Consider the following 9,859-nt stretch of genomic DNA (forward strand, 5'->3'; position numbering starts at 1 on the left):
GAAAATGTCTTCCGTGAAGTTTCAGGACTTTTGGAGCTATGCAGAATAGGTCTCTAAAATTTGCTCCTTTTCCAGCACAGAATCCCAGCTGCCGGCATTCTCCCTCTTTACGTAAACCTTGTAAAATAAGAGAGAATAGGCATAAGTATTGTGACATAATGTGTAATAACAGCCCATAATGCAATAAATATCGATATAAAAGCATGAAGCAAAATGGACGTATCACGGCTTGTAGACGGGAAGGCGCGTGTATGGGCAGTTGTCGTACAGGCCCCGACGCGGGTACAGCCCCGTCGCGCGGGCGGCGGCTTTTTTGTGATGAGACGGTCCTACCCTTTTTAATTAAGGGGTACGGAGCGATCTCAGCCGTTGTTGTATTTAAGGGGTTGTACCGAAGAAGAAGTCTTTTATTTATTTTATTTTTTGAGATTATGTTTCAGTCTTGGAACAGAGGAAAAGGAAAGAGGTCATGTCTGGCTGGTTGGAGAAGCTATGGCAGGAAAGCAGGGAAGGAAGCCATGATAATCAAGGTTTGTTGATGGCTGGCCTCACCTCCCTCTCACGTATTCTCTTTGTGTGTTCTTCCACTCCAAATTGTTATATCATCTCCTATGTTGTTATGTATCAGTACCTATATATGCCCATAAACCAGTTAATTTCCAAGAACAACACGTGAGCTTTTCACTCTTGTTGCTGCGCTCGCGACAGAAGGAGACCACTTCATCGTTGCATACCTCGGCGGCCTTGTCTTTCGCCACGAGGAACGCGCATGGTGTCTCGCCCCAAAGCCGGTGAGGCATCCCGACCACCGCCGTGTCCGCCACAGCCGGATGCTGGAGCAGCACATGCTCCAGGTCCTTGCTGCATATGTTCTCACCGCCGCTGATGATCACGTCCTTTGACCTGTCCTTTATCTTGATGTACCTATCCGGGTGCACGACACCAACATCGCCGGTCATGAACCACCCGCCCTTGAAGGCCTTCGCATTTGCCTCTGGGTTATTGAGGTATCCCTTCATGTGGCTGCTGCCGCGGAGCACGATCTCACCCAAGGACTTGCCATCGCGCGACACGCTAGATATGGTGTCATTGTCGACCCTGACATTGGCATTGGCGATACAGAGGATGCTGACCAACTGCCTGGCCTTGGGGTGTGAGTGCTCCGAGAGCGGCAGGAGGTCCCACTGGTGATGCCACTCGTAGGCCAGAGTGGGACCTGCCTCAGTGAGCCCGTAGGAGTGCGTCACCTTGAAACCGATCCACTCAACGCGGTCCAACAGGGCGGCCGTCGGCGGCGCGCCGCTAGTGAGGACGTGGACGGGAGCCGTGAGCCGCGGTGCCTCGCCGACAAGGAGGATATTTAATGCCACGGGCGCGCATCACATGTGGGTGACACAGTAGTCGAAGATGGCACGGTAGAGGTCGGCAGCTCGGTTCTCATGGATGCAGACATTGACGGCGCCGCACGCCGCCACTCCCCAGGTGAGTGTCCACCCATTGCAGTGGAACATGGGGAGTGTCCAGAGGTATAGCAGCTCGGTGCCCACCCCCACGACAATAGCTGTCCCATGGTGTTCAGGTACGCACCACGATGGCTGTACACCACGCCCTTGGGTGCCGCCGTGGTGCCCGAGGTGTAGTTTAGCGCGACCGCTGTTGGGGAACGTAGCAGAAATTCAAAATTTTCCTACGTGTCACCAAGATCTATCTATGGAGAAAACAGCAACGAGGGGAAGGAGAGTGCATCTACATACCCTTATAGATCGCTACGCGGAAGCGTTCAAGTGAACGGGGTTGAAGGAGTCGTACTCGTCGTGATCCAAATCACCGGAGATCCTAGTGCTGAACGGACGGCACCTCCGTGTTCAACACACGTACAGCCTGACGACGTCTCCCATGCCTTGATCCAGCAAGGAGAGAGGGAGAGGTTGAGGTAGACTCCATCCAGCAGCAGCACAATGGCGTGGTGGTGGTGGAGGAGCGTGGTACTCCAGCAGGGCTTCGCCAAGCACCGCAAGAGACGAGGAGGAGAGGTAGGCTGCGCCAGGGAGAGATCAAATCGTCTTGTATTGGGCAGCCCCAAAACTCAACTATTTATAGGAGGAGGGGAGGAGGGTGCGCCCCCTCTAGGGTTACCACCCCTAGAGGGGCGGCAGCCCTAGATGGAGGGGGCGGCCAAGAGGGGGAGAGGGGGGCGCGCCCTAGGGTGGGCTTTAGGCCCATCTGCGCCTAGGGTTTCCCCCTTCTCCTCCTAGCTGTGCCTTGGGCTTTGTGGGAGGCGCACCAGCCCACTCAGGGGCTGGTCCCTTCCCACTTTTGGCCCATGCAAGCCTCCGGGGCTTGTGGCCCCACTTGGTGGACCCCCGGGACCCTCCCGGTGGTCCCGGTACGTTACCGATAAAACCCGAAACTTTTCCGGTGACCAAAACAGGACTTCCCATATATAAATCTTTACCTACGGACCATTCCGGAACTCCTCATGACGTCCGAGATCTCATCCGGGACTCCGAACAACATTCGGTAACCACGTACAAACTTCCTTTATAACCCTAGCGTCATCGAACCTTAAGTGTGTAGACCCTACGGGTTCGGGAACCATGCAGACATGACCGAGACGATTCTCCGGTCAATAACCAACAGCGGGATCTGGATACCCTTGTTGGGCCCCACATGCTCCATGATGATCTCATCGGATGAACCACGATGTCGAGGATTCGATCAATCCCGTATACAATTCCCTTTGTCTATCAGTACGATACTTGCCCGAGATTCGATCATCGGTATCCCGATACCTTGTTTAATCTCGTTATCGGCAAGTCTCTTTACTCGTTTCGTAACACATCATCCCATGATCAACTCCTTGATCACATTGTGCACATTATGATGATGTCCTACCGAGTGGGCCCAGAGATACCTCTCCGTCACACAGACTGACAAATCCCAGTCTCGATTGCGCCAACCCAACAGACACTTTCGGAGATGCCCGTAGTGCACCTTTATAGCCACCCAGTTACGTTGTGACGTTTGGCACACCCAAAGCACTCCTACGGTATCCGGGAGTTGCATAATCTCATGGTCTAAGGAAATGATACTTGACATTAGAAAAGCTTTAGCATACGAACTACACGATCTTTGTGCTAGGCTTAGGATTGGGTCTTGTCCATCACATCATTCTCCTAATGATGTGATCCTGTTATCAATGATATCCAATGTCCATGGTTAGGAAACCGTAACCATCTATTGATCAACAAGCTAGTCAACTAGAGGCTTACTAGGGACATGGTGTTGTCTATGTATCCACACATGTATCTGAGTTTCCTATCAATACAATTCTAACATGGATAATAAACGATTATCATGAACAAGGAAATATAATAATAATCAATTTATTATTGCCTCTAGGGCATATTTCTGTTGGAAATATGCCCTAGAGGCAATAATAAAAGCATTATTATTATATTTCCTTGTTCATGATAATTTTCTTTATTCATGCTATAATTGTGTTATCCGGAAATCGTAATACATGTGTGAATAAATAGACACCACCATGTCCCTAGTAAGCCTCTAGTTGACTAGCTCGTTGATCAACAGATAGTCATGGTTTCCTGACTATGGACATTGGATGTCGTTGATAACGAGATCACATCATTAGGAGAATGATGTGATGGACAAGACCCAATCCTAAACATAGCACAAGATCGTATAGTTCGTTTGCTAGAGTTTTCCAATGTCAAGTATCTTTTCCTTAGACCATGAGATCATGTAACTCCCGGATACTGTAGGAGTGCTTTGGGTATACCAAACGTCACAACGTAACTGGGTGACTATAAAGGTATACTACGGGTATCTCCGAAAGTCTCTGTTGGGTTGACACGGATCAAGACTGGGATTTGTCACTCCGTATGACGGAGAGGTATCACTGGGCCCACTCGGTAATGCATCATCATTATGAGCTCAAAGTGACCAAGTGTCTGGTCACGGGATCATGCATTATGGTACGAGTAAAGTGACTTGCCGGTAACGAGATTGAACGAGGTATTGGGATACCGACGATCGAATCTCGGGTAAGTAACATAACGATTGACCAAGAGAATTGTATACGGGGTTGCTTGAATCCTCGACATCGTGGTTCATCCGATGAGATCATCGAGGAGCATGTGGGAGCCAATATGGGTATCCAGATCCCGCTGTTGGTTATTGACCGGAGAGCGATCTCGGTCATGTGTACATGTCTCCCGAACCCGTAGGGTCTACACACTTAAGGTTCGGTGATGCTAGGGTTGTAGGGATATGTATATGCAGTAACCCGAATGTTGTTCGGAGTCCCGGATGAGATCCCGGACGTCACGAGGAGTTTCGGAATGGTCCGGAGGTAAATAATTATATATAGGAAGTGTTATTTCGGCTATCGGGACAAGTGTCGGGGTCACCGGTATTGTACCGCGACCACCGGAAGGGTCCCGGGGGTCCACCGGGTGGGGCCACCTATCCCGAAGGGCCCCACGGGCTGAAGTGGGAAGGGATCCAGCCCAAAGTGGGCTGGGGCGCCACTTCCCCAAGGGCCCATGCGCCTAGGGTGGGGGGAAACCCTAAAGGGGGGCGCCCCCTTGCTTGGGGGGCAAGCCCCCCACCCCTTGGCCGCCGCCCCCTAGGAGATTGCATCTCCTAGGGCCGGTGTCGTGGTTCTAAGTCTGACAGTGAGGTAGGGGGGTGTGTATGAAGAGGCTAGACCTTAGCTATTGGGAAGTTGTAAGCACGCAAGGTTTACGAGTTCAGGCCCTTCTCGGAGGAAGTAACAGCCCTACGTCTCGGTGCCCGGAGGCGGCCGATTGAATTATGCATGTGTAAATGACAGGGGTGCGAACCCCTCATACTGAGGAGGGGGGTGGCTTATATAGAGTTCGCCGGCCCTCTCCTGCCCTCAGTAATGCAGGGTTTAAGGTACATTAAACGTGGGGCGTTACTGGTAACGCCCCTAATAAAGTGTTATAATGACCATAAAGACTACTTAATAGCCGACCGTTTGCATGCGGAGTGACTTTAGGTCTTCTGGTCAGTCGAGTGGTGGCTTCATGGTCGAGTGATAACTTCTTGGTCGAGTGTCTTGAACCCGTCGAGTGGGATACCTTCAACTTGATTGAAAGGTGACTTCTTCTAGGGATGTCCTACGGTAGGGCTCTTTAGGACGGGTCCGTGCCCCTACCCTAGGTACATAGCTTCATCATTAGCCCCCGAACGGATTGAGGCTAGAGTGGAAAAAAGGGGTAGTGACCTTTCCGACTGATTCTTTGGGTCATATGAGTGCTTCGTTCTGGGTCGACCGTGACGGATGACGTCATCACCTTCTTTCAGTCGCCTTGATCCGTTCCAGGCCTTTCGTCAAGTGGATTCCTTTACCTGTGACGTACCGAGCGCTGGTGCGCGCGGGATTTTCTGTTTTGACGAATCGTTCTGCAGCCAGCGGATATCACGGGATTCAGATTTTTTGGGAAGCGCGCGGAACGGGGGCGGCCGCAGTAATCGGAAGTGACAATGCGAAGGCTCCTCGATCTCCGCGTCGCCTTTTTCGCCATGTACTGCGCGTGCGCCTGCCGCGGGATTTGACTGGATAGCCTGGGCCTACTGGTCAGTCACTCGGAAGCGGCCCCTTATAAGTTGCCGGCTCGGAGTCTCCCAACAGTGCGCGTGCTCCTCTCTTCTCCTTCTTCCTCTCTTTCTTCGCAATCTCCTCTGCTGCCTTCGCTCTCGCCCAACCCCCGCAAACCAGTTCGAGATCTCGCCGGCGACGATGGTGAAGGGCAAGACAACCGCTCTGGAGCGCACGAAGAAGGCGGCAGCGGCGGGGAAGGGGAAGAAGTCTGCGCGCGGCGGATCCTCCTCCAGGACGGCCCTGCCCAAGGGTTGGATCCAGGGCGACTGGATGCCATCGGTGCTCCGGCAGGAGGATCTCGATGACATGGTGGAGGGGGGAGCCATTCCCCACAAAGCCGCACGTCTTCCGGGGGGAGAAATCGAGCCCCAACCTCGCGACCGTGAGTGCGTGCTTCTGGCCACTCACATTGACCGAGGGTTTTCTCTGTGCCCCATTCTTTCTTCCGAAACTTCTTGAACTTCTTTGGAGTGCAGCTCCATCACTTTACCCCAAACTCCACAGTCTATCTTGCCGCTTTCATTTCTATGTGTGAGGCGTTCCTGGGTTGCCGCCCACACTGGGGGCTTTTCAAGCACATTTTCACCTGTCGCTCTCAGTCGGTCAAGAAGGCCAAGTCGAGTGATGAGAAGACACAAGTGATCCAGCTATGTGGGGGCTTGGCGATCCAGACAAGGGGGAAGAGTTGTTTCCCATCCATTACTTTCCCGGAGTCAGTCCGAGGCTGGCAGGCGACTTGGTTCTACCGCCAGGATCAGGCGACTCCAGGGCAGTCGACTGGGCTCCCACCTTTCTCTCTCGCCCGAGCCGAAAAGCCTACTTCTCTGAAGGTGACGCCTGAAGAAAAGGCCCAGGTCAAGGTACTGGCGGGTCGAGTGGTTGAACTTGTCCGCGAGGGCGTGACGGGGATGGATCTGCTGGAAGTCTTCCTCAAGAGGCGAATCCAGCCGCTCCAAGCTCGTGACCACCCGATGTGGCTGTACTCTGGCCTCGAGGACACCACTCGGATCCACCCGGAGGAGGTCACCAACGAGATGTTGGAGGGGTGGCTTTCAAGCATCACGGGGAACAAGGACAACCCCCGAGGAGCCAGGAGGGTCATTCCACTCGACAGTTCGTATGAGGTCGACCAGGTGTGTCTTTATGCTCCCGACTGAAATCTTTGTTTTCTGCGTTGGTCTTCTTTTGAGTAGGTCGATTGACTTTTGTTTTGTCTGCTGTTTTCCAGGCGACCACCGAGATGTACTCGACGCCCAATGGGGCACAGGGGTCGACTGAGGAAGGAGAAGGGAGCGGAGGTGAGAGCGGGGATGACCAAGGCGAGTGGGAGTCTGATGGTGAAGGAGAGGGAGGCGATGACGTCTTCTCCAGCGAAGAGGATGAGGAGGAGGTCGAACCCCCCCCGCCCGGAGAGGTGATCCAAGCTCGCACACGACCCGGCGCAGGAACGTGGCAAGGCGACTGCCTCCGTTGGGCCGTCGTCAAAATGCCCTCGGACTTCTTCTCCAACACCGACTGGGAAGGTCCCCAAGCAACCACGCACGACGCTGTCCAAGCCGCCCAAGACTCTGCCCAAGATGAAGATAGCCGTCCCTATCATTTCCGGGTAAAAAATCTTGTTTTTCCTTCGTCGACCATGGGCGGATCCTTGGTCGTTTCATTGAGCCAATCAACTGACTTTTCGAAATTTGCAGCGCTGCTACCTCCGAAGTCTCCGCCAAGGACGACGACCAAGAGATGGGGGACGCAGCTACCTCCAACCCAGGTACGTTTACTGACATCTTGTTTTCGAGTCGAGTGGTCATTTCTTGCGATTTTGGTCGATTAAAAGTTTCCCTTGCAGCCCCTCCTCTTGTTATCGACCTCCCGGATGACGACGACAACGAACCGCTGAGGATGAGGAGGACCAAGAGGTCGTCGGCTGACAGGACTCCCCAGCCGACTCCGGCGCCTGAGACCGTGGCTCGGGATGGTGGCAACGCCCCTCGGGCCTCTGTAACTTTTTCCAATCCCTTGTCGAGTGCGCAGCCTTCGGCGTCGACTGCAGATCCGACTTTGCTTTTTGTCGCATACCCTGTCCCTGAGGATGAAGTGGCTGCTGCGAAGGAGGCTATACGCCAGGCGGGGGTCATGATGGAGCAGGTGAAGAAGGCTCGGGAGGCTAGTCAGGCAGCCTATGACGCAAGTTCGGCGCTTCAGAGCAACGTCCAGGTCAGTCGACTTGATACTTGATCATTTGAAGAGTCTTTTTCCTCCCCCTTTTTTTGAAGATCTTTGTATCTGTACACCCACTGGGTGTGTTTTCCCCTTCTCGGACCAGTGGGGGCACGCTAAGTGCACCCACTGGGTGTAGTCCCCGAGACTACGGTGGACTGCTGGCAGTCGACTGTAGTCTTTACATTGTGTTTCTATATCTGTATTCCTTTTCTTGGTCTGGTCAGGTCGTGTCGAATGGATCTGGGTCCGGTCGACCGCGGACAGTCGACTTTTCGCTCTGTGTTTTTTTTGAACCAGCAGGGGCACGCTAAGTGCACCCACTGGGTGTAGTCCCCGAGACTACTGTCGAATGTTTTTGATTCGGCTGTAGTCTTAGAAATGTCACCTTTTTCCCTCAATTACTCAGAAGCAACTTATCTTGGATGTCTGTCGACTGATTTTTCCTTTTGCAGAAATCATGTGAACTTGCATCTCGCTACACTGAGTTGGAGAAGCAACGTATTCAACTGAACCTTGATCTGGAGCTGGCCAGAACAGAGCTGCAGAAGGTCAGAGATGGCGTTGCTGGTAAGACGACTTTGTCGACTGGTTTTGTTTTTAGGCTTGAGTACCCTTCTGCTGTTTCTGAACCAATCATCGTTTCTTTGCAGGAGAACTGAGCGAGGCCCTGGCGAAGAAGGATCGGGACTTGGTTGCTGCCCACAAGGAGGCTGATGACAAGATTGCCCTGGCTGAACAGAAGCTGGCTTCGGTCAGCCAGATAGAAGATGAGAATACCAGGCTGAAGACTGCTCTGAATGAAGCCAACAGGGAGTGCTCGCGTTGGAAGAAGGAGCACCTCACCCTGAGCGAGCAGATGGAAGGCGTCGCTCGCAGGAGGGACGACCTGGAGAGCTACTTGAGGAGTCTCGCCAAGACGTTGTACACCAAGCTCGAAGGTGTGCATTCAATTCCGACTGGTTTTCTTTTGTGTCGACTCAGTTTGTGAGAATTGGCTTATCCTTGGGTCTTGTATGCAGAGTTTTGTCAGAACTTTGAAGAGGAGACCGGGCGAATTGAAACGGGTTTGGACCCAATCAGTTCTCCGGTGAATGATGATGCTGCCATGAATCTGCTCCGACTAGAATCTCGCATCGATGGCGCCGTGGATTACTTGGCTCGGCTGAAGGTTGCCATGTCGCGGATCGACCCGACACTTTGGCCAGAGTCTACGCTCCAGAATGATCTCGAGTCTCTGATGACTCGACTTGACAGAATCCCCGATCGAGTGCAGGAGTGGAAGAAGTCTTCTGCTCGGTGCGGCGCTGATGTGGCTCTATCTTTGGTCCGCGTCCATTGCAAGGAGGCGCGAGAAGAGAAGCTAGCCGCCATCCAAGTCGCCAATACCAAGAGGCACAGCTTTCAAGACTTCATGGAGACCTTTATTGCTGCTGCCACTCGTATTGCGGATGGAATCGACCTGGATGAGTTCGTCGCCCCTGCCAGTCGTCCACCTGAGGAGTGAAAAACTTTTATGCTTCTTCTTGAATTTGCCTCGGAATGCCGAGTGGATTTGAAACCGTTTAAACTCTGCCGAGCCGAGGGCTCGAGTACTTTGATTTGAGGCCCGGGGCCTTTTAGGTTTTATCCGAGCTTGATTTCTTTGCTGAATATCTTCGTGGTTTTGATCTGTCGTGTGGGACTTTGGTCTTGTATTTAGACGAGTGCCGGACTGCAGCTAAGTCCCCGAGTGCGAGATTTGCTCTCCACTCGGTAGGGTTTTTTCAAACTTAGGCGAGTGCTTGACCGCAGCTAAGTTTCCGAGTGGGAGAACTTAGGCGAGTACTGGACTGCAGCTAAGCCCCAGAGTGGGAGGATTGCTCTCCACTCGGTAGGATTTTTTCAAACTTAGGCGAGTGCTTGACTGTAGCTAAGTTTCCGAGTGGGAGAACTTAGGCGAGTACTGGACTGCAGCTAAGCCCCCGAGTGGGAGGATCGCTCTCCGCTCGGTAG

General features: G+C 52.9%; 1 pseudogene; it reads right to left on the reverse strand.

The window, feature by feature from the left end:
• Nucleotides 1-617: 617 nt before the first annotated feature.
• On the reverse strand, nucleotides 618-5,339 carry LOC123038295 (benzoate--CoA ligase, peroxisomal-like; annotated as a pseudogene).
• Between the last annotated feature and the right edge of the window lie 4,520 nt (nucleotides 5,340-9,859).

Source organism: Triticum aestivum, chromosome 2A, assembly GCF_018294505.1.
Source record: "Triticum aestivum cultivar Chinese Spring chromosome 2A, IWGSC CS RefSeq v2.1, whole genome shotgun sequence".
Classification (NCBI taxonomy): Eukaryota; Viridiplantae; Streptophyta; class Magnoliopsida; order Poales; family Poaceae; genus Triticum; species Triticum aestivum.